The sequence below is a fragment of the Haliotis rufescens genome, unplaced genomic scaffold (genome assembly GCF_023055435.1).
Source record: "Haliotis rufescens isolate VD_foot unplaced genomic scaffold, xgHalRufe1.0.p SCAF_14, whole genome shotgun sequence".
Classification (NCBI taxonomy): Eukaryota; Metazoa; Mollusca; class Gastropoda; order Lepetellida; family Haliotidae; genus Haliotis; species Haliotis rufescens.
The window spans coordinates 24,774,033-24,801,117 of record NW_025963824.1 but is presented as its reverse complement, the minus strand read 5'-3'; the positions used below and the strand labels follow the sequence as shown (position 1 = coordinate 24,801,117).

At 39.2% G+C, this 27,085-nt stretch overlaps 1 protein-coding gene and 1 long non-coding RNA gene across 2 annotated transcripts in view; one reads left to right on the top strand and one right to left on the bottom strand.

Annotated features, from left to right (window-relative positions):
* LOC124131181 overlaps positions 1–27,085 on the bottom strand; it is a 344,512-nt gene that overhangs the window by 126,356 nt on the left and 191,071 nt on the right. The gene's annotated exons all lie outside the window — the stretch shown is intronic.
* LOC125379153 lies at positions 14,889–16,343 on the top strand. The gene is made up of 3 exons (XR_007220612.1): positions 14,889–14,921; positions 15,800–15,805; positions 16,308–16,343. It is a non-coding gene; the product is annotated as an uncharacterized LOC125379153 (long non-coding RNA).

Genomic DNA, 27,085 nt, shown 5'->3' with positions numbered 1-27,085 from the left:
GGGCATTAGAATAACTCTATTTGAATAGACTTTACACCTGTCAATGTGCAACTTGAACAGGAAGGCACATACTTGAAACGAATGGAAGAGGGATTAGGACTGGAAAGCTTTTTTAAATCTACACAAACAAACGCTATTCAGGACAGCCTTTACACATAGAATAGCTGTCAACATTCACGTAGCGACCCAAAATGCACAGTCAAACGCGGCAACCACACTGCGTACAGTAAGGATATAATTTTCCTTCTATCATCGTAAACAATTTGACATTCCACCCTGTACACTATAGGACAACACTCAAGCGGTGAAACAATTTGACATTAATTATTGTTTGATATGGGTTACGTCATTGAGACATCGTGTCATACGTTCCCGCGATAGGGATATTCCTTTTTGTGTACAAATCACAACGCACAAGGCATCCTGCTTGGATACTGTTTAAAGAAAGTGTATTAACTTGGGCAAAGCGCCTCTGGATATAATGTGTCATAAAAACCTGGAAAAAAGGGAGAAAACTTACATAAATAAGAGAGATTAGACTTACCCTTTGCGCGTTGTGGATGTGTTTGGGTGCCTCGCCCTGAGACCAGGAAGTAATGAGAGTGTTGTATAAAACTGTACGCCTCTGACGCTCTCGATAATGTTAAACCTGTTTTCCAAGATGGTATCAGTTTAGAAATAGAACATTGTTGAAATATGAAATGTAGCAACACATGAATAACTCTCTGTTTGAGTATATTTATTAGTTTATTTACCTGATGCCTTGTCACAAGTACTACACGCACAATTGACTCAAGACAATGCAATAAAAGGTTTGGGTTTGTTTTTATTGGTTGTTTAACGCCGCATTATATTCCAGCGATATGACGGCGGTCTAAATATAATCGAGTCTGGACCAGACAATTCAGTGCACGTGACTGACATCATGAGCAATAAAAGGGAGTTACCTAGAAAGAAATACATATTTTGATATATTGTATGGTTTGAAAGATGAAATCTCAAATATTTTATTAACAACACTAGTCTACCCGACAGAAACTCGTGTTAAGTAAAATCGGTCCTGACAAAAGTAGTGGTATGTTTTACGATGTTTTATTCCTTCAGTAGCATAAAGTGATTTCTTTAACAATTTGGAAAGAAATATTAATATATCAAGGATCCGTTACAGTGATGCTATGTTGTGATACTTTGCAGGCCTAATCACATTGAGGATGTGACTTGTAGAAACTACGTCGATAATAGCGATGGGTGGTACTTGAACAAACATGCACTGCACAGTGCGATTACGGGTTGAAGTCGCATTTTTTAAAGTATGCAGGAATTTTTTTTACATGTTTTAATGTTCTCATAAAGTATGCATTTAACCACATTCCGTCAGTGTTATGACTACTGGTGTCGCATCTGTCTGAGCCTTGTCCAACACAAATGGACGACTGAGTGACTAATTCACGAAGTGGGATACAACAGTGTTAATACTGTGATTCCAAGTGATTATTTTTATAACAGTGAATGTGAAAAATTGCCAAAGTAACTGGATCAGACTAATTTACAATCAACAACTAGTTGGAGTGATTCATTAGTGTTGTTTGATATGGAGTAATTCACGAGTGTTGTTTGATACGGAGTAATTCACGAGTGTTGTTTGATATGGAGCAATTCACGAGTGTTGTTTGATATGGAGCAATTCACGAGTGTTGTTTGATATGGAGCAATTCACGAGTGTTGTTTGATATGGAGCAATTCACGAGTGTTGTTTGATATGGAGCAATTCACGAGTGTTGTTTGATATGGAGTAATTCACGAGTGTTGTTTGATATGGAGCAATTCACGAGTGTTGTTTGATATGGAGTAATTCACGAGTGTTGTTTGATATGGAGCAATTAACGAGTGTTGCTTGATGATCGATTACGTGGCATGGCTGAATTGAAAGTCACTGAAAGTCATTTCATACATTCATGATATTTACAAAGTCTTATTGTAAGTCGTATCAGTGCAGTTACTATGGCGGGAGTTTCAATGATGAAATAGATATTGGAGATGAAAGAATTTCAATTCAAATTTGCTTTAAAAATTAGTATCGCTGTATTAATTGTTTGATGAAACTGACGAAACGAAAGGAGCATCGCAAAAATGAGAACCCTTATTATGATCTTAAAGTTACGACATACTTGTGACAATATGACATTATGGTATGGTTCTGATGTTTCAACTGCAGTCTTAAATGGCTGTAAAATGTGTTTCATACAAACATTTTTTCCTTCCTTCCTTTGTTATTTTGTCCTTACGTCTGAGAGCACAACAAATGGGGGTAATATGGTCTAGTAAGGGGTATATAAAAAAGTAGCTAAGTTGAAACTTTATTTTCCGTTATGGTGCACTCGGGGTTGGCTATATTAACCATGTTTATATATTTATGACCCAAAAATATGAGTAGCCGACATTCATTTCATTGTTATTATTAATACCAAAGAACATTCTTATCTATGGGGTAATGTGTGCGCTGCAAGTAACGTTATACATAAATAAATATCAATAAATATGATTAACATAAATATTAAAAGGACCCACTGTCCTACATGGTTGTTGGTACATCAAATTGGTTAAGAAATAAACTTTAAGGTGCTTAACTAACGATCATGCAGTTAACGCTAGAGGAAAGCCTCACCCACAGAGGAGCAGACTGATAATTGTCAAAAGTTTTAATAGCGAGCTTGATTATAGACAGGTGATAGAGAAAACATATATAAATAGGCAGAACGATTGTAATAAAATTGATAAATACTAAAACAATAACCACCAAGCTGAAGCATTTAGTAATAAGTAAACAATTGAACATTGGACCCACACAGCGTGACGTCTGACAGACGAATATATACAAATTAGCAAGACTTAAAGAAACTGGTCAGTTCTAAAATACAGCTGACCAAATCAAAATATGCAGAGGGTATTACAAATCGGCACAGGTATAAGTTGCCACGACGCCAGTCTAAATATATCAACGGAAATTTGGTCAAACCGGTTATGACATAAACAGCTTCTGTGTGCCAAGTTGAACAGCGATCGTTGCACTGACGTTTTGGATTTTCTCCCAGAGGCATTGAACATCTGAGGCTTTGAGGCTTTTAATACTCAGGAAGTGACAAATCGCGGACATCCGAGTTTGAAACTTCCGCTCGGGTAGTCTTTCCAGCGGCTGAAAAGTTATTTTTTAACACACGTCAATCTGATACAATGGATCAGTTTTTAAACTAACGTAGGTAACATGATCATAAAGGTAAGGTGTAGCGTTTGCACATTGAACAGATGTTCAAGATTCAATAAAGGCCAAAGTGTTTTTAAGGTTTTCCGTCTGATAGGTAACTAAAAACTAGATGGAAATTAGCATTTAATGTACAGAGGCAGTTATAAATACAAGGTTCCTCACACACAAACCGATAACACAGAATGTCACTGTAGGTAAAAGATGACACATTCTTCATTGCTTGTTAACTTGTTTCAGTAATGTGCATGAGTGTCTTAGAAAGGCAACATTCATGTTCCTTTAGTGATGATTGCAATCAAGACTGTCCTTTGAAACTGTAATTTGGAAATGTTGCAGAGTTAAAAACAAAGTGTGTCTGATGTCAAACCAAGGTATCTAAATACACTCATGTATCTTTGTCAATTTTTATTCGGATCTTGGTCACCATCCCTCTGAATGGACTCATTTGCATACACGCTCCTCTCGGCAATGACGTCATAAACAGACGATTCCCCCCTGACCTGAAGAGTTGAGTACTGTTGCATTTGTTCAGCTTTGTGTATCTTCATGCTGCGTCTAATTCTGAAATTTATGATAAAGTAGCTTATGAACCGTCGCATCGGAAACATTAACTAAAAGTTTACTTTTTAAATATGTTCCATCATCAGGTGTTAAAATATTTTGGTTTGGTTATGTACACATGCAGACGTATATACTTCATATTAACCCGCGTTGTGTTGGATTCCATTTATTACCTGTAGATAGTTACAGTTGTTATTACTGCATACACACACGCAATGGCCAGAAGGCAACTGACAACAATGAGGCGGATATCTGAAATATTCAAGTTACTTGATGTGAGAAAATGAATACATACCACCGTTATTTTGTGTATTAGTGACGCATGTATACTTAGTAAGCTGATGGAATGAGGCCGTTTATGACTTAAAGAAAGTTAAATGAAACCTGCTCAGTGCAAGAACTGTGTTCGAACCCTTCCACTGATTGCCATTATAGTAATGTCAAGATAAGACAGCCACCAGACATAAACCTGCTCAGTATGGAGGAAAGTGAAACGCAGAAAAGGTTCTGCCAAATCAGTGATCAAGACGAATCTAGGACCCCCGCACAAGACACGCACACGCACACGCGCACGCGCACGCACATACTTAGTACGGACGATAGTGAAACCAAGAAGCACAGGAAAGGTACTGACAAATCTGTAATCGTAATCAAGACGAATCCATGACCCCTACAAACACAAGCACACATATACGCGCGCACGCCTCACGCATTCACCGACGCATGCACATACACAGACGCGCACACAAAACTGTCAGGATCTACACATAACTGAAACTATTGTACTGACTATATTGTTACCATCATATCCTTGACCTTGATGTGCTGCTGATGTTCCTGCTGATGCTGTTGTCGTTGATTGATGCCCCGTTCTACAATCACCTGTGACTTTGTCACAAACCTCACTCTGGTCCAGGCAGCTGCAGACACCGGAACAGTTAATACCGTATGTGTAGTCAGCACATTCTGAAAACATGCATACTGTTGATGTATACGTAGTATTCGATATAGGTATGTTATATATCAATACCTTATACCAGTACATTGGAGAAGGAATAAACAAGGGTATTCACTCTTTATCAAACTACAAACTAGTAACTTCTTATCATTGTCCTATATATCCTGGTTGACAATTGCTTTCGCAGCGTCCAGTCTGTGCATTACATGAGCCGTTGATCTGGCAGTGACCGCAAGTTTGAAGACAGCCTTCTCCATATCTCCCAGGGATACATGCTATTGAAACAATGTATTAAATTAAATATAAACTGCCGGGCAAAGAAAGTATACACCCGTGTTTTTTGTTGGCTAAAATGAAACAAAGGAATGGGTATTCGATGCTGATGTATTTGATATGGGTGTCATAGCTACCTTACATTTGCACTGTTTCCGCGAGTGTAACAGCCTCGTAACGTCTTGATAACGTTTGTAATTTCCAGTCAAATTCAGTTTTCAAGTGCATACATCTTTTCCCGGCAGTTTATTATCACAAAGCTTATAATTGTGCATCGTGTACTGATTTGCTTCAGAATATTCTTACTCAATATCTAATGAAATGTTTATGGAATGTGGGCTTATTTGTGTTGGTCCATGAAGTAACTTATTTGTTTCTCAATCGCCCTCTCTTCTTTATGCAGTATAAATCCCAATGTGCACTGCATTATTAATGATCTATCAATTAAAAAAACATTCACATTTACTCCTTTGTAAGCAGATGGTTTGGATAGAGAGGATGTACACGACTCAGAGTTTTCTTTCTAGAAGAGGCAGTCCTCAAATATTTCATTTGTGCATTGTAGAATATTTCCCATATAACAATGCTAAACATACGTTTGTTACAGGTGCAATGATTTTATGAACAACGACATTAACACAATGTCTTTTAAGATATTTCGAGGCGACTTAATGAATCGCAAGGTCAGGTTCGGTGGCTTGGTTGATAGTGTTTCAGCGTGGGTCGTTGTTCATAATATCAATGGCTGGATTGTCTGTATCAAACTCGATTATCGACACGCTGCAACAGGAACCTCGTGTCATTACTCAATCTAACCGTACCCATCCTAAGCTTTGTAGTTATGCAAATTTGTCAATTGATTTGGGATAATGTTTAGATATAACGGTAGATATCAGCTGTACATAAAGGCCCTCTGTAACCAGTTCGTGACTACCAGTTGTTTTCAAATGCGCCTAAAGATGTGATTGGCGATGTGCCGATTGCGTGACAGTAATTGTCAAATTTACAGATGGTCAGTTATTGCGACAGGCTTCATGGTGCATATTCTGACAGCCGATATTGTGAGAGGCTTAATGACGCACATTCTGAAAGCGGATGTTGTGAGAGGCCTTATAACGCACATTCTGAAAGCAGATGTTGTGAGAGGCCTAATGACGCACAATGTGAAAGTAGATTTTTTTTTTGTGACCGGCTTCATGGCGCACATTCTGAAAGCCGATATTGTGAGAGGCTTCATGGCCCACATTGTGAAAACAGATGTTGTGCGAGCCGTAATGACGCACATTCTGAAAGTAGATTTGTGAGAGGTTTAATAACACATTCTGAAAGTAGATGTTCTACCCCGGATCTTCACGGGTCCTATATGTATGAAACATAGTTTTGCCGGTGCATTTAGGTAATTACAAGATGTGCTTTGACTGTTTGACAATTTATTTTCCTTGTTGACATAGTGGAGGTTCAAAGCCAGGCTCGCATCCTTTAGGACAGTCTCCATCTTGTGGGTTACAGTTGCCTCCCTTGCATTGACCACAAACAGAACAGTTGGAACCATAATAACCATCAGCACATTCTGAAAGTAGATGTTGTGAGAGGCTTAATGACGCACATTCTGAAATCAGATATTGTGAGAGGCGTAATGACGCACATTCTGAAAGCAGATGTTATGAGAGGCTTATTGACGCACATTCTGAAAGCAGATGTTGTAAGGGGCGAAATGACGCATATTTTGAAAGTCGATGTTGTGATTGGTTTGATAACACATTCTGAAAGCGGATGTTGTGAGAGGCTTAATGACGCACATTCTGAAAGCAGATGTTGTGAGGGGCTTATTGACGCACATTCTGAAAGCAGATGTTGTGAGAGCTTAATGACGCACATTCTGAAAGTTGATGTTGTGAGAGCTTAATGACGCACATTCTGAAAGCAGATGTTGTGAGAGGCTTAATGACGCATATTCTGAAAGTAGATGTTGTGAGATGCGTCATGACGCACATTCTGAAAGCAGATGTTGTTAGAGGCTTAATGACGCACATTCTGAAAGTGGATGTTGTAAGAGGCGTAATGACGCACATTCTGAAAGCAGATTTTATGAGAGGCTTATTGACGCACATTCTGAAAGCAGATGTTGTAAGGGGCGAAATGACGCATATTCTGAAAGCGGATGTTGTGAGAGGCTTAATGACGCACATTCTGAAAGCAGATGTTGTGAGGGGCCTAATGACGCACATTCTGAAAGCAGATGTTGTGAGAGGCTTAATGACGCACATTCTGAAAGCAGATGTTGTGAGGGGCTTATTGACGCACATTCTGAAAGCAGATGTTGTGAGGGGCTTAATGACGTACATTCTGAAAGCAAATATTGTGAGAGGCGAAATGACGCATATTTTGAAAGTCGATGTTGTGATTGGTTTGATAACACATTCTGAAAGCGGATGTTGTGAGAGGCCTAATGATGCACATTCTGAAAGCAGATGTTGTGAGAGGCCTAATGATGCACATTCTGAAAGCAGATGTTGTGAGAGGCCTAATGACGCACATTCTGAAAGCAGATGTTGTGAGAGCTTAATGACGCACATTCTGAAAGTTGATGTTGTGAGAGCTTAATGACGCACATTCTGAAAGCAGATGTTGTGAGAGGCTTAATGACGCATATTCTGAAAGTAGATGTTGTGAGATGCGTCATGACGCACATTCTGAAAGCAGATGTTGTTAGAGGCTTAATGACGCACATTCTGAAAGTGGATGTTGTAAGAGGCTTAATGACGCACATTCTGAAAGCAGATGTTGTGAGAGCTTAATGACGCACATTATTAAAGCAGATATTGTGAGAGGCTTAATGACGCACATTCTGAAAGCAGATGTTGTTAGAGGCTTTATTGACACACATTCTGAAAGTAGTTGTTGTGAGAGGTTTAATGACGCACATTCTGAATGCAGATGTCGTGAGAGGTTTAATGACGCATATTCTGAAAGAAGACATTGTGAGAGGTTTAATGACGCACATTCTGAAAGCAGATGTTGTGAGAGGTTTAATGACGAACATTGTCTTAACATTAAGCTCAAGTGTGATTAAGATAATCTACATGAATATTCGGCAGGATCTCTGGTCTTTTGTCTATGACTATAGGCATTGAACAATATCCCTGCAAATACCTGGTATCATTACTTAGATTCACTGGTCCATTCGTATAATTTTCAGAGCTATTTTACCCTTCACGCCAAATGGAATCTGTTTCGGCGTATAATAATGACTAGTTGTTCTCTTCCATTGACGCTTTAGATGTGTTTGTCACACTTTCTTGTTTTTTTGGTGAAACGTATCTGTTTTTTCACAGTTGTTTACACAACAGAAACTTATATATGGTGCTCCTTAAAAGTATAATTTTGCAATTTAGGAATTGTGTCATTACTCAAATTTAAGTTACAAAACTCTTGCTATAATCATGAGAAATCGCTGTCCATTGTACGATTCCCACTATTTCATAGCATGTGCTTATGAAACTCTATATATAGCGTTTCATTTCATCCAGTAAAATCACAATCAAGCAAGGCTTCCGTGCTGCTGAGTAGGAAAGATTAATGGAAGATCGATTTTTTCTTTATTTCAGCTCCAAACATGTCATTCTTATTTTCCATTTTAGTGTTGGTAAACATGATAAGAAACGTAATTTACACATGTCATTTATTTGAGTTAATGTTGCTATATTATTACCTTTACACAAAGGGCCTTTGAAACCATTGCTGCACCCTTCAAGGCAGCTTCCATTCACATGGTGACAAGTTGTTGACGTACGACACTGGCCACAACTTGACGAACAGTCCACTCCATAAAATGTGTCTGGACACTCTTTTAAAATGGGATAGAATAAACATATAAAATGCAGAAAGGAGAATAATTATTACTGTGTAGGAGTGATCTTCCCTTATCATGTTTAACGTTTATCACAAACCTACATCAGACCTTAATGCTGTGTATCAGTAGGTACAGATTGGAACTGACATTGTGATGCCAATAAAATATATTTATTTCCATGTATGGCCTAATTACTACTTTTTACTATATTGACTCCAGATGAAATAAGATATGTTACCTGTGTTAATGAAAGATCAGTTGTATTCTGAGACGTTTCATTAGATGATATCACAGTCATACATTCGATTAAGTGCGAAAGATCGCACTGCAGACACTACAATAACCACATATGTGTAAAGCAAGTAAATTCAAGTTCAAGGGATAGATATGTCTATATTGTTACATATTGTCATGGCACAGCGGGCGTTGATATCCAGCCTCACACCCAGTAGAACATGTCCCATCTTGCCTGGAGCAGTTGGTGTTGTCCTGACAGTGTCCACACTCCCTGCAGGGCGCCCCGTAGAAACCAGCCGGACATGCTGTGTATCAATAAGTACAATTGGAACTGACATTGTGATGCCAAAATATTGTATTTATTCCAATTTGTGATTTAATCACTACTTTTAAATATATTGAATCAAGATGAACTAAAATATGTTACCTGTGCTACACAGAGGAGGTTCATATCCAGGTTTACAGCCAGTCATGCATGTCCCATTTAGCACAGAACATGGGGAATCGTCCTTGCAGTGTCCACATCCTTGGCAGGGCGGTCCATAGAAGTGAACTGCACACACTGAATGGAAGGCAAGTATGTTAAAAGCTTGCCTTGAAAGGATGAAATTACCACATCGCAGGATGTGTTTATTTTTTAAACAGCTTAAATGACAAAATGCAACATATTTTATCAACAAAATACGTATCATAAGACAATGTTTGTGCAATTTGTAATTGGATTATAAGTTGAATGTCAGATTAAAACCTTTCATGGTGAGATTGTTTTGTAATAAGTGACATGTATAAAGGTGGAATGAAGTATGGACTGATTCACGAATAGAGATGTACAGATCAATGCGCAGTCTCGCTCTTGGAACTGAAAGGGTATAACTGCAACTGTAAAATTTCACTTGTAATCGCTTCTTCTCGCAGTTGCTTGGTTGATGTAGATTTCCATTGCCTTCTTGAAATATTTTGAAAGCTACTTGGACATCTTATACGATTTTTTCAGTGAAAACATCATCTCAACAGTGTTCCAAAAGACACTGTTATGAGCTGTTAAGACAATTGTGGTGTACATGCATTTCTCTAATATAGGATCAAACCTAGATACGTTTTGAAGAGATATACAACATATTGAGAGACAAATTGCATAAAGCGTGCATTGTCTCACTGTCTTACCTAATTGTAAGTACTTAATAATATCTTGTAGATTCTCAGCTTAACTATATGAATTGGTCTTGATTGAGAAAGAGAAAGATTTAAAAGTGCCCCAGGGATGTTTACGTGCACATATATCTGACTTATACATTTTGTGGAATTTTCTAATCCTATGGCGGCTTGGTTCAATTAGGTTTTGCCACAGTGGATTCTGATATCCAGGTTGACACCCATCACCATATCTCCAATCTGCCGTGTTAGAAATAGCGTTGTTCCGACAGCGGCCACATTGTGATGTACACGTGGACCCGTAATAACCAGGTGTACATGCTGTATGAGGATAGGAGTAAGGTAACATTCAGTTAATATTAGATATAGGTATGTTCATCCTACTAGTTATAAATCCAAACATTTTCATTAAACTAGCTTCGATTTCACATTTTCTCAACAACGAAATAAACAAATGGGATACATACACTGATTGGATCATTTACAGTAATATGAATTCAGAACAATCATAATGTTAAGACTAAGGTAACAATAAAACATCTACGTAATGTTATAACTAAGAAATAAATATATGGCATACACACAATGTGTTGTGACATTTACAGAACTACAATTTCAGAACAATCATATGTAAAGAGAGAGACTGTGTGAAACCAAGCATTACATTTCTAATTCATCATATGTCAAGAAATATTTTCGGGACCTCTTGTACACACATGAAGCCATACAATCAGGGGTAAAAATTGTGTCCGAAGTTTATTAACATCCTCCTCGATCCCGCTGTTTGAACCTGCTACGTTTCGCACATGATTTCATTTCGACAAAGAAGATAACTTTGAGGAAACCTATTGTCACATCGCCATGCAGTTCGATTTGGAATTTGAAAATAAAAAGGAAAGTTTATGCTTATATGATCTTCCACTTTAATGACACCATTTCCCATTGAGATCTATGCAATTCGGCTTTAAACAGAATGTCAAATATTTCACTACAGCGTTTAGCAGTTACCAAATACACTTACCCATGCGTAACAGCTGTTGAAATGAAATGTCGAAATGTCACAGCCTTAGAGATCATCACCATAGTGTTTTACATGAGCCCTAACAATAGAGATAGATATTTACTAAAATACAACACTGACGGATCTTCTAAAGTTATAGTAAGTATGACACTAGCTAGAATTTACACATCTTATTTAAACCCACAGCGTGACATATGACACCGGGCATTTCAAACGTTGTTAATAGAAGCGACAACATTCATTTCCACAATCATAACAAATTTCATCTAAAAGCAGGGTCCATTGAATAATACTGACTTTGTATAAAATAACTCCTCACTTTTACACAAAGGGAAGAGGTACCCCTGTTGACATCCTTGTGTGCAGTGTCCATCATCCTTCTTACAGTCTGACGACCCGCTACACTGACCACACTTGAAGGAACAGTTGACCCCATAAAGATGTTGGCCACAATCTGTACGGATAGGGAGATATGAACGCTTCTTGATGTTTTATTCTGTGTTTTAGAAGGAAATCCTGAATAGATAATAACTATATAATAACCACGTTCACATGAAAACGTACCAAATTATCTTTTGAACAATTACTTAATTTATGACTTCATGTAAAATATACCTCACGTAAAATCTTATCATCAGATGGTTACAGTTAAACAATTGGTATTGCATGTAAACACAACACTTTTCATACCTAGCTGACAACCCGGCCCTTGTTTCCCGGCAGTACATCCACGGCTACAGTTGCCAGTCTCCTTGTCACATACTTCAGTTGTATCCTGACACTGGCACTGCTTGTCACAGTCAGAGCCAAACCATCCATCGCTGCATTCTACAATAAACATAATATGACGTGCAAATCAAAGCACAGATAATGGACCTGATCCAATAAATGTTTGTCATTTGGGTCCATGTAGTACAAAAATATTCCGATTATATACTCCAACTGATACTCTTTTCGGGCTGCATGTACATGGAGATATTCACAGTCGCCATGGCGGTGTCCTCGTGGGCTAATAGTTGAAAGAGAGAAGTGCCTTTTGCCCAAATTTGTCCAGGATAGACGCTCATGTGCTTTACTATGTGCACCTGTGGGCCAATAGTTGAGAGTGAAAAGTGCCTTTTGCCCGAAATCTTCAGGATAGACGCTATTAGGCTATACTATGTGGACTTGTGGACCAGTAGTTGAAAGTGAGACGTGCCCTTTGCCCGAGTTCTTCAGTAAATAAACGCATATGCTATTCATAGAACTCTCATATTTGGCAGTGAAATCTTCGTATGCAGATAATCGAGACTGAATATTGTCTGGTCCTGACATTTATAAAACTGAGTATTGTTTTATACCGGCATATACATTTCATAAACAATACTTCTCATTTTGGAACACTTCTGAGAACATTCTTACATAAAGGAAAAGAGTTTAAATAAGAGCGATGATGCCTTTTCCATAATCATGTACGATGATATGAGCATGTGTTTATGAATCACTAAGAGATAGTGATGATAACAGGTGTTCGTTAAAGGTTAACATATCCTGCCCGAAGAGTGGCACCCGTAAAACAACAACATGCATAAGCAAGTCAATTGTTCAGCTGAAAAAAACAGGGTGTATATGGTACAGGTCGAAATAGGGAATAGCATTGGACATAATTTTTCTCACTGATGTGTCAAATTTCGAAATGTCAATATTACATATACCAATTAACCATGTTATAAGAACCGTCGTTTGGACACTGACGATATATTGTACACATGGATCCATATTAAGTGATGACATAGTCCCGGGTTTCAATTAGCATAACTCTGCGATCTTCGAGTGTTCGCAAAATCTGTGGCATCCATTTCCAGAAAGTCCAAGAAATAAATAATCACCATGTCTATCCAGTCTAATACATTTACTTTTGAATACATGTCTACTACAATCTGAAACGAGATCAATGTCACTTGTCCCGAGCTATCCTGAATAAAGATTCAGTTTGTTTCTGATGACACTACTTGTAGTACTAGGCATATTGAACGCAGTTTAAAATAAATGTCTCACTTCTACACAAAGGGAAGAGGTACCCCTGTTGACATCCTTTTGTGCAGGTTCCATCATCCTTCTTACAGTCCGACGTCCCGCTACACTGACCACACGTAGAGGAACACTGGATGCCATAACGACGTTGGCCACAATCTGTATGGATAGGTTAGATAAACGCGTCTTGACTTTATACTCTCTGTTTTATGAAGGAAAACTTGAATTGATGACTATATTTACATAAGCCATTAAATGCGAAATTAATGTATCTAACGACTACCTAGTGTAGAGTTCTCCATTATGGCATCAGTTGCCACTCTTTGTGAATGGATTTCTTTTCATCAGACTGATACAGATAAACAATTGGTAATATATCGATTTTCTTCAAACCTTGCTGGCATCCTGGACCTTGTTTCCCAGCAGCACATCCACTACTGCAGTGGCCAGTCTCCGTGTTACACGCTTCAGAGGCAGTTAGACACTGACACTGCTTGTTACAGTCAGAGCCAAACCAACCATCGTTGCATACTACAATATACAATACACACACAAGGACATTATATGTTCTCAGCTATGTATCACTATAGTCATTTGAAAAATCAGAATCACGAAACGTTTCACTGTACAAACAATGTGTGTCAAAAGAAATAAATTTAGAATTACGTTGATACTAAACCATAAGTGAGAAAATCTACCAGATGGACGATTTCCTAATATCACATTCTATCATACCTTGCTGACACCCAGGTCCTTGTTTCCCGGCAGCACATCCACTCCTACAGTTGCCAGTCTCCTTGTCACATAGTTCAGCTGTATTCTGACACTGGCACTGCTTGTCACAGTTATCTCCAAACCATCCATCGCTGCATTCTACAAGTACACATACTATGAGATGCAAATCAGAAAACACCTAATGAATCTGATCCAATAGGCGTTTGTCATTTGGGACCCATGTAGAACAAGTATGTCCTGAGTATTTACTCCAACTAATACACTTTATACGTCAGTGCTGTTTGGGCTGCATGTACACAGACGCTTGGGCCGTGGACTTTTGGACGAATAGTTGAAAGTGAAAAGAGCCCTTTAGGCGAACTGGTCACTACAGACGCTCATATGCTACTCATGGAAGCCGCGTATTTGGCTGTGCTTTGATATATATGGGGGAGTTGTGACATAACTTTATTGGGATAAATGGAACGTTTTTTTCGCCTCGTTCTTTGGTCTTGCAACTGTCCTTCTATACCCCAATACAGTACTGTCATTAAACATAGTATCTATTACTTATAATGTTATCATTTAAAGACAGCTCTCATTATCATTATCCTATGTTCGTGTTTATATTCCGATGTGTTTATTCAATGCTATAAAATAATAACATGTATTGAAAAAAAGTAATATGACATGTCACCATGATAACTCACGGAAGATCTGCACCTCACATAATGTCAGTATCGTTCCAGTGACACGTATTGAGACAGATGAACCACTCAAAGCTTCGCCACACTCTATATTCAGAACAGTCTGTTGTCCAGACAATGAGTAACACAGTTGGTCACCAACCTTCACCTGAAGGCCCACGTTGCGATCAGTCACTGTGAACAGCAATCATTATGTGATGAGTGAGTGAGTGAGTGAGTTGGGTTTAACGCCGTTTTTAACAGTATATATTAACACTCTATATTTAGAACAGTCTGTTGTCCAGACAATGAGTAACACAGTTGGTCACCAACCGTCACCTGAAGGCCAGAGTTGCGTTGAACAACAATCATTTCGTGATGAGTGAGTGAGTTGGGTTTAACGCCGCTTTTAACATTATTCCAGTTATATCACGGTGTGTCAGCTTTATGTGGGAGGAAAGCCCGAAGTGATGCAGGTCTCAGATGTTTACCATTTCGGTGAAACCCACGAGCACGGGTATGGTGCTGACAAACCTAGAAACATACTTGGGGCGAACCGGGATTCGAACCAAAAATCATAGGTTTATGGCGTGCCAAAGGGACGCTACTCGCGTCACCTTAGACGACTTGGCCACCCGTGTCCCCCATTATGTGATGATACAACATGTATATGGATATAATGTGTAGCCCCGATAAGGCCATGTGGTACATGTATATGTTGTGATATAAATTCATGTTGGACTTTATCCGTCTTGTGTTGATAATTGTATAAGAATACGAATTCACTTTATATCATATGTATGTACATAGTCTGTGTCGTCAGACTGGGTTCACCTACTTAACTTCTCGTGTTAGATCCGGGTTAAAATAGGTCTTCAGCAACCCATGCCTGTCGTAAAAGGCAACTAACAGGATCGAGGGTCAGAAATGCTGACTTGCTTTATGAATGTCATTGCATCCCAATAGCGTAGTTCGATGCTCATTATGTCAATCAATGGATTGCACTGTGACTACTTACATTATGTGATGATACAAGATGTGTATAGGTATAATGTGTAACCCCGATTAGGTCCTGGTGGTATTGTAGCGGCATACATGCATGTTTGAATTTATCCTTTTGATGTTGATCATTGTAAATATTATGAATTTCGAACTATGGCGTCTGAACAAGTTGAATTTAGAAAAAAACAAGCACAACTTGTAGAACAAGGCGAGTAATATTGTGATGTGGTATATTTTCAAGACATTCCTTGGGTTACATAAGAAATGACTTTATGTCATATGTATGACTTGCTTGATGCATGTCGTCGCCTCCAAATTGCGGAGATCGATGCTCATGATGTCAATCAATGGATTGTTTGGTCGACACTAGACTATTTACAGACTGACGTCATATAACTTTAATATTGCTAAGTGGGCGTTCAAAAACAAACAATAAAATCTCTTAAGAAAGCGACCAATTGTGTAATATTCAGGGATGGAGGCTTAAGATCCTGCCACGCCTAAATGACGCAACGAGTGGGTTCCCCTCCTCGTGAACAGGATGTATATTATTTAAACATATGTCAGACTCACAGTCACTACGGAGATATATTCTCATCCGTCTGATCTCCAATGTGGTATCAATGTCAACACGCCACCATGCTCCTGTGGACGTCGTGTCGTCTGTGTGCGTACAACTTCTATCATCAAACGTTTGGTCAGTATTGCCATCGACGGCTTTGTCAGATGGAAAGGGACCACCAAATCCTTGCAATTCGCTACTCTGCCGTGTCGACTTACCACGTGCTATGTTGCCTTTAACGAAATTGATCAAATAATAAAATACAGTCGTCCTAGGCAGCATTATCAATCTAGCAAAGTCCGCACTTAAAATGCCGAACACATTGAACAATTAAACTTAGAAACATTTATTTGCAAAAGAGGTATCAAAAGGTATAGCTCAAAATCAAAACGAAGACAAAACGTACGTTTTCATATCGTCCAAGTAAATAATCTCATTGTTGACATTCTTTTCCTTCTTTGCAAAAGGCTACTTCAACATTTGCTAAAGTTCTCGTTTTTAAACCAGTTCTAGGATATGTTTAGAATTTGCATGTGACCGTTGCTTGGTAAATTGTTGGTCACCCGACCTACATATATCTGATTACAAATTATGTAAATTAGGTACAGGTCATTGCGTGCTATTTTGGTGATTCGGCTGACTGAATATTAAATTCGACCCATATCCTGAATATGAGGTGCCTATAAATTACTAATTTGATACATCCATAATTTGTATAGATGTATATCAATAATAACTCATATTATTCCACAGTATTTCATGATACAACATTTGCACATTTTATGTGCTTACCAGATGTCTGCTTACAGCTCTCTGAATGAAAATATTTATATTGTACTTTTACTCACGCTTTTGGCAGTAACTCCCAAACCAGTCTGGTTGGCACAATGTTCCTGGGCAAGGAGAACCAGGGAAATTCGTGCATCCATTCTGACAGTGACAATCTTCTGTAGAAACAAATAGAATGACTGCGAGTATCCAATATCTGAGCATGTTTCTTGTTTAACGTTTCCCTACAATCACCTATTTGTACACCTGTGATGTTGTTATAAAAACAATATACAATCCTCACCTAGGCACAATATGATACCTTGATAATTATGTCTTTTACTAAAGGATTGACTGTGTATTGTTTTCGGTTAATTGAGGTATGAATCGAAAAAACGATGCGCAAACTGTATGATTCCGCGTAGTAAGGACCTACCTTGTGAGGAGTCCGGCAATGAGACAAGTAGTAGAACATATACCAGAAACATCGTCCATGTGCTTGTCCAAAGAAATCTGAAAACAAATTCTGCCAAATTTAGCAAAACAGAGCCACTTAACACGTAAACAGCCGGTTGATCTACATGTAAATGTTGGTGCACACTAACCCAGGTTTTCACGAGGCTGTTTAGGATATAAACAATAAGCATACCAAACAAAAGTTTACACAGAAGGTGACATACACCGAAAGATGAAGAGACGTCTCCGCTGACACTGTCCAGATCTTTCGGGAGTTTTGAGGGCTATTTCAGAACAATTCCCTTCATAACATAAATCTTTTTTCTTTTTCTCGTTTGTCAAACTCAGCACTCAGCACTATTCCAGCTTTATGACGACGGTATATATATATATATAATCGAGTCATGACTAGAAAATCAGTGATTGACCATCGTATTACGAAATTGGGACACGATGACATGCAATCACTGAGCTAGCCCACCCGACCCCGTTAGTCGCCACTTACGAAAATGTGTGGTCAATATGCAATGTATGAAACCGATTTCTAGTGTCCCCCACTGTGAAACGGCGAAAAAGCGACATTAAACCACACTCACTCACTCACGTACTCACTAATTCACGATACAAAGCATGTATGCATGAGAAATGTATGTCATTGATATAATCATTCTTGTGTCATTGATATAATCATTCTTGTGATATTAAAAAACCCTTATGACCATGCATATGTAACAACGGATCTTACTATCATATATTTGTTTGTTGATTGAATGAGCTAACAATTAATATGTTGTTACCGCTCATGTAAAGTTGCCTCGATCTTCAGAGCGCTAATAGCACCATTACATATGTTTTAAGTTGATGTTCCAGTTCATGACAGAAGCTCCATGCGATAAGCTTCTATTCTGGGTGGTAGCTCAAATGACATGTTTATGTGTGTTTTATACTCAAGTAGACAACGCTTATCTTACTTCCTTGTCAACTTTTCGACTTCATCAATGCGCATCTTGAATAGGAAGGCACATACTTGAATGGATGTAAGAGGGAGTTCAACTGGAATGTTGTGTCGAGTGGCACAAACAAACGCTATTCAGGACAGACGTTACACATAAAATAGCTGTCACTATTCACGCAGCGAACACGACATGCACAGTGAAACGCGCACCTACACTACAGTAGCAAAGTGTACATTAAGGATATAAGTTTCCTTCTATCATCATAAACATTTTAACATTTACCCCGTACACTCAAGGAACAAACTCTTAAGCGGTGTAACAACATATTAAACTTGAGGTTTCGTTGTTATACTTCTTCTTTAGAAGATTTAAAAAAACCGTCATACGACTATAATTTTTGTTTGATCAGGGTTACAGCATTTAAAGAATTGTGTCATACGTTCCCGCGTTTGTCAAAATGAACACTTCACAAACCTTTGCATGTGAAAATGAATAACTTGAAAAACTGCGCGTTATTTTGTTGCTAATACTCATGGACCTATACATATATGAGGGTTGTTCCTTTCTGTGGATAGATCACAACGCATAAAGCACCTCATGCTAGGATACTGTTTAAAGAAAGTGTTATTAACTTGGGCAAGCGCCTCTGGACATAATGTACCGTAAAATGCTGGATTGTGGAGGGAAACATAAAACATAACGAAGAGAGATCAGGCTGACACTTTGCGTGTTGTGAGTGAGTGAGTGAGTTAAAATTTAACGTCGCATCGGCATTATTTCAGCCATATAGCGACGAGACCAAGCTAATATATATACAATTAAGTCATTTATGCAATGACATATTTAAAAACACTTTATCAAACATATTGGAGCACACTATATTTAAAAACAATTGATGAAACATATGAGCATTACAATATCATTAATACAGTTTAAAAAACAGGCTATAGGCCACCAGTAACCAAAGCTAGGCCACCTCGCTGGGGATCATGGGGACTTACAGTACTTCTGCTTCCTGCATGATACCCTAGCAGGATTTACGTCATCACTTTAGCCACTGGTGGTTGTGCACAATACTAGCCAATATTAAAAAATACTCATCAATGAGTTGGCTTAAAACACTGGTTGATGATAGTTACATCAATTACTATAGGATTACGTGTCACACAGGGGACAATATTTTTACGCTACGTTAACCTCCTGGACAGAGCCTTTAATAATGTCAGTTGCTAATAGCATCACACCAAATTTAAAAACAAGCATTTAATTATTCACATACAAATTTAAAATTTATTATACAGACCAATTTCTTTCAAGTAATTTATGATGAGATGCCCGCTGACACGGGAAAAGAGATCTTTTAGATTTATGCTTTGATAATGTGAATCCCTTGCGATTGCAAAGTCCACACAGTCAAGCAATATATGCTTAACGGTGAACCTTTCATCACAAGGGATACACTTAGGAGGTTCGTCCTCATCTGTCTTAAGCAGATATTCGTGTGTAAACCGACTGTGGCCAATACGACACCGTCGTAAAACGACCTCGTCATGTCTTGACTGACAACCCAAGTAGGTATGACCGATTGTTGGTTTCAATTCGTGGAGTTTATTGCTTCCTACTTGGGTGTCCCACCTCTTTTGCATAAGATCCCGAGTATGAGATTTGATGGTAGGTTTGAAATCACTGTACGGGATACGAAGTGGAGATAACGGTTTGTCAAGAGCTGCTTTAGCAGCAGCATCGGCTTTTGAGTTACCTGTTATGCCTACATGACTTGGCAACCAGCAAAAGACGATGTCACATTGGCCAGTGGAAAGATCATTATAGAGATCTAAAATGTCAAGGATAATAGGGTGATATGGTGAGACACTTTTAAGTGCCTGAAGGCAAGATAACGAATCAGAGAAGATGATGAAATTTTTAGATTGGTTTTGTTGTTTAATATAGGTCAAAGCTGTTAGGATAGCTTTGGCCTCAGCAGTAAAAATTGAACTAAAATCTGGGATTCTTGAGGAGACAGTTCTGGATCCAACGACGGTGGCACTTGCAACTTTGCCACCATCCTTGGACCCGTCTGTAAAAATGGACCTGTGAGAATTATATTTGGAGCGTAATTGGTTATATGATTGTTGATATACCAAAGGATTGGTAGCCGACTTTTTTAGATTGGTTAGAGTGAGGTCTACTTCTGGCTTCACCATCTGCCAGGGAGGAGAAGACAGAAGACGGTGGGGTGATATAATATTTAAGTCTATTTTAGCTGCAGTGATGTGTGGTTGAATTCTGATCCCAAGTGGTGGAACCAATTTTGATAGATTTCGAAACAGGTTTTCATATTGAGGGTGGAAAACACAATTGAACGCTGGATTAGATGTATTTGAGTGCAATTTAGTGATATATTGCAGTGAAAGTTTAATGCGGCGCAGTTCGAGTGAAGGTTCGTCGGCCTCCACATACAAACTGTCCACGGGAGAGGTCCTAAAAGCTCCAAGACAAAGTCTTAGGCCTTGATGGTGTATAGTGTCCAATTTTTCTAAATTGCTTTTGCAGGCTCCACCATAGACAATGGAACCATAGTCCAGTTTGGAGCGTATTAATGATCTGTACAAGTGAAGGAGGGTGGTCTGATCCCCTCCCCACTCGGAATTTGAAACGACTTTCAACAAGTCGAGAGCCTTCAGGCACTTTGCCTTGAGATATTTAATGTGTGGTAAGAATGTGAGATGACGGTCAAATATGAGGCCCAGGAATTTGGCCTCCTCTACTACCTTGATAGGAGTACCATCTAAAAATAAATCTGGATCCTTGTGAGGTTTGTATTTACGACAAAAGTGAATACAGTTTGTTTTGGATTTAGAAAATTTGAAGCCGTTTTCGTTTGCCCATTTTTGAATTTTGTTAAGACAGAGCTGTAGCTGTCTTTCTATTGTATTCATATTCTTACCACGACAAGAAATGTTGAAATCGTCCACAAAAAGTGAACCATCAATGCTATTGTTTAATACTTTAGTGAGACTATTTATTTTGATGCTGAAAAGGGTGACTGATAGTATGCTGCCTTGAGGGACGCCCTGATCTTGATCAAAATGATCAGACAGGGTAGAGCCCACTCGTACTTGAAATTGTCTGTTGTTTAAAAATTGAGATATGAACTGAGGTAATCTGCCCCTCAATCCAAATTCATGCAAATCTTTTAAAATACCATGTTTCCACGTTGTATCATATGCTTTCTCTAGATCGAAAAAGATTGATACAGTATGTTGTTTGTTGACAATGGAATTTTTTATAAACGATTCTAAACGCACCAAATGGTCAATGGTACTTCTGTTTTTTCGGAAACCACACTGGATGTCACTCAGGAGGTTATTGGTCTCCAGGTACCAGACTAATCGATTGTTGACCATGCGCTCCATGGTTTTACAAACACAGCTAGTTAATGATATTGGACGGTAGTTGGATGGATCTGTATGATCCCGTCCTGGCTTTGGAATAGGAATAATAATAGCATTGTGCCACGAAGAAGGGAAATTTCCGGTTGTCCATATTTCATCAAATATACTAAGTAACGTTTCCAAACATGAATCGGGCAAGTGTTTCAGGAGCTGATAGTGGATGTTGTCGGCTCCTGCTGCAGTGTCATGAGATTGCCCTAGGGCAGTATATAATTCATGGAGTGAAAATGTTTCATTATAGTCCTCACCATTATCAGAGTTAAAATTGACTCTTTTCTTTTCCTGCTGTTTTTGAAACCTCTGAAATTGAGGATTATAGTTTGATGATGAGGAATGATTTGCCAAAGTGTCACCAAGTTTGTTGGCAATTTCGGATTTAGTAGTTAAAAGGGTATTACCATCTTTAAGATGGTGAACTCCAGATTTAGATCCTTTGCCCTTAATCTTTTGAACCATGTTCCACACCTTGGACATAGGTGTGCGGGAATTAATTTTTGAAACATAGTTCCTCCAGGATTCACGTTTATTCTGTTTAAAGGTACGTCTCGCTTTAGCGCCTGTGATTTTAACATTATTCAAATTGTGGACAGTTGGATGTCGTCGGAAATATTTTTCAGCTTTCTTCCTATTTTTTCTAGCTTGTTTACAACTATTATCGAACCATGGTTTACGTATATGAGGGTTTGCAGAGGACTTAGGAATGCTTTCGTCTCCAATAGCATTCAATATATCTGAAAAAAGTTGTATAGGATCAGGAACATTCCTGAAACTTTCGGGTTTTAGTTTTTCAGAACATAGTGTTTGGAATAAAGACCAATCGGCCCTTGTAAAGTTCCACCTTGTTGAAGGTGGTTCGTCAGACGGATTTATAGTTGTAAGTATTGTTGGAAAATGGTCGCTTCCACAAAGGTCATCATGGACCGACCATTCGAATTCATTTAAAATGTTTGAATCTGTCAGTGAAAGGTCAAGGGCAGAGTATGTGCCAGTGGCGGGATGAAGATATGTGGTATTACCATCATTGAAGATACATAAATCATTGTTTGAGATAAAATCTTCAAGGACTTTTCCCTTATTATTTATGTCAGTACTCCCCCATAGGGGATTGTGACCGTTTAAATCGCCCATGATGATACAGGGCTTCGGGAGCTGATCGTACAAAGTCTGAAGATCTGATTGACGGATAGTTGAGGAAGGTGGAAGATACAGTGAACACAGTGTAAACACTATGTTCAAAGTAACACGGACAGCAACAGCTTGAAGAGTAGTGTTAAGTGGAACAGGGCTATGGATTATGCTCTGCTTCACCATGATAGAAGAACCTCCTGTAGCTTTATCACCAGGAGGGGAAAACGAGTGGTAAGAACTGTACTGACGGATATCAAATAAATCTGTGTGTTTCAGATATGTTTCTTGGAGACAAAAAGCTGACGGTTTAAAATCTTGGATCAAAAGTTGTATTTCATTAAAATTCTTCCTAAGACCTCTGCAATTCCATTGTACAATGTGTTGTGGATTCATGGTGGGGCTTCCACAGGAGAAATGTCACGCGAACGTGAGGAAGACTTTGTAGTACTCCTATCGGTATCATGTGGAGATGGAGTTACCTCCATGTCCAGAGGACCAAAGGAGTTATGGACCTCTACTGGGACCTCTAAAGGAGAGGTGGCCTTTGGTGTTTGCAGCTGTTTTTGCTGCTTCTTTTTCAATAATTTCTTTTCCCTGTTTGTAAGTTTGGTAATTTCTGGTTCGGGTTCATGTGTTGGTTTAGGAGTCTGAGACTCAACATTTTTTACAGTTTTGTTTTTGGGAGGAGTCACAGACGAGGGTGTCACAGCTGGTTTATGGAGTGAAGCAGTCGGAAGTGGCTGAACAGACTTGACCCATGTGAGATCAGTCTGGCAGTCGATAGAGGCAGTAGTGACAGGAGGACGGGAGACAGCAGCAGAGTAAGAGAGAGTGGAAGTGGTTGAGGGAAGACCCACAACCCTCTTCTTAGCTTCGTGGTACGAGACATTTTGTTCTGTCTTGACTTTAATAATTTGGGACTCGCGTTTCCACACAGGACAGGATTTTGCAGAAGCCATATGGTTCCCACCGCAGTTTGCACACTTCACATCCTTCCTGCAGTCAGTGGCCTCGTGTTTGTCACCGCAGCGGTAACAAACAGCGGAGGCATGGCAGGACTTGGATCCATGTCCAAACGCTTGGCAGGTGTAGCACCGGAGTGGATTTGGGATATACACCTCCACTCCGATGTTACAATAACCAGCTTTGATAGATTCAGGGATAGTAGTTCGGGCGAAAGTGAAGAGGTAGGTGTTGGTCAGTTGGACCACACCATCCCTCTTTACAGTGAATCGTTTGACAGCTGTGACGGACTGTTGGTCAAGTTCCTTGGCTATATCGTCTTCGGACATGTCGGACAGGCAGCGAGCTCTGTCACGGACAATGCCCTTACACGAGTTCAGTGTTTTGTGCACTGAGACAACAACTTTGATATTGACAAACTCATTTAAATCGAGAAGATTGATAGATTGTTGTCTCCATGCACATTCTACAAGGAGAGAGCCAGAACGAAGCTTTGTGACATTTGTAACCTCTCCGCAGATACCAATGATACCTTTGGAGATAGCAAATGGATTCAGTTTGATTGGTTCTTTGTCTAAAGCTTCTATAACCAAGAAACGTGGCCAATAGTCGGATCGAGTGGGCGTAGTATTTTCAACAGTCTCTATATGTCGTCTTTTTGAACCAGGGTGATGGGAAGCCATGTCGAAAGGAAAATAATTCAGCACCCCTTTTCCCTACCCACCATGGAGTGTCTACAAGGACAGTCTTATGCTGCAGCGGATCTCCAAACTGCAAAGACCGGGGATAAAAGGGTGGTATACTCCAGCAAATTTGACACGAAGAGCTATAGCATTCTACCAAATTAAAGGTCAGGCTGGTTCGGCCCTTGACAATCAATTGGAGAAGTACAGAATTCGGAGGTCAGCATCACCAGATTGGCCCATGAGCCACCGCCTTCTGGGCATAGGGCTCTAAGCAAGTTTTATACATTGATAGATATGATATAGACAGGTAGAATAGATTTATTTTTAAATACCAAAAGTATGCATGAAATATTTTATGCACAGGGCATGACATGACCAGCCGATTGATAGAATCGGGCCCATTCTACCTCCCGTCTAGGCAAAGTTAGGGTCGAAGTGGTGTGTTGGACTAAGGAGCACTATTGCCGGCTCCGTCGCCCTCAACCACCAGAATCCCTTCCTCTGCCGACACAGGGTCGCAGCCCACGGCAAACAGGCTGCCCACTTTGGTCGCCTTTTACGACCAGCAATGGGGTGCTGAGGACACATTCTTGTTTATCTTCCCCGGGTCCCCACGGGGATTGCGTGTTGTGGATGTTTTTGAAGCCTCGCGCCTGAGACCAGGAAGTAATCTGAGTGTTGCATAAAACTGTCCGCCTCTTAAGCATACGACTCTCGACAAGGTTAAACCTGTTTTCCAGGATTGTATCAGTTTAGAAATAGAACATTGTTAAAACATGAAATGTAGAAACATGAATAACTCCCTGAATGATGTATAGTTATTTGTGTATTTTCATGTTGCCTTGTTAAAAGTATTTCACGCACCATGGTGACTAAATACAATGAAATAAAAGGGAGGTTTCAAGAAGGAAAAACATATTTTGATACATTGTATGGTTTGAAAGTTGAAATCTCAAATATTCCATTAACAACACCAGTCTACCTGACCAAAGTGTGTGTAAAGTAAAATCAGTTCTGATAAGAGTAGTGTTATGTTTTACTATTTTTTATTCCTTCAATAGCATAACGTGGTTTCTTCCAAAATTGGGCAAACATTTATAGAATAACCCGCGAGGTACCTTTTTTACATAATCAGTCGTACCGAGTGGGTTATTCTATTTATTACCCATAATTATATTAAAGACGTTTCAAGGGAAAAAAACTGTCGCCGATCAGGTTTTGTATCAATCCACGAGTGAAAAAACACTGTCCATTCACTCCAATCGCGTTACTCAATTAACGTGTTGTTACCCGTGAAAAATATAGCTCTGTAAAAAAACTATAAAGATCACATTATTGCAGTTATATTTCTGTCCGATTTACACAGCGTACGCTATCTAGCATTGATAAAGACGACAGGTTTCCAAAAAGGTTCATCAAGTTTTTTGATCAAGGCTTGTTTTGACAAGATGTCGTCACTGACAGACAGCCCCCGTCGTGCATCGGCAGAGACATGCATTTCACATTGAGAAGAGGAAACATGGAAAACGTGTCAAATTTTTCATTTGTCGATTTAAAAAAATGACCAAACCTATAACAGCAACATAGACAGAATGTACAGAAGTCTTGTTTGTTAGAGAAAAGTGACGAAAAGAAGGTAAACTTTGAAAAATACGATTGCTGTCACAGTGTCGGAATGAATGACCCGACTTGACCCGGATATGAGACAGCCGAAACAAGGAATGACAAGAGAACCGGCGTTACATCCGGACAAGTTTAATGAACATCGTGTGTGATTTGAGACAAGTGTGACTGATGGGAAACATGTGCATGTGGGATTTTAGGAGGACTTGTCAAACGAGCTGTTGGAGTGGACAGAGTCAGGTGACGGGAGTTTGTTGATATTTTGATGTGATTCGTAAAGGTCGAATACCTGTTTATAGACTAACACGGTATCTGGTGCCAAGCTGTCCGCATTCACGGAGTTCATTTAGGTTAGTTCAATATCGGACACAGGATCAGCTCCCTGGGGTACGTTTTCCTTGCATTTCTAATTATTTTTGTTTTGATTTCAAAATATTTCAGCAAAGTGCATCGATTTCGCAACCAGATGTCGGTTATCTTGTCGCTAAGGTAACACGCTATGCTGCCCTTGATCTCCTTCAAAGTAGACATTTCGAATTCTGAACCGTCTGATGTGCATGCCGAAATGATAAATTTGCACAGAATAATGTTTAGTTGCACCTTTTCTGTGTCATTAACCCTCATGGTGCCCGGACGTCAGTCAGCCTGCATACCGCTCAGCGCCGTACTGTGCTGAAGTCACAGTTACAAAAACGTATACATTGTATAAAAAAGTGTCATGTTCTTATTTCACACAACGTTACAAAATTCTACGAA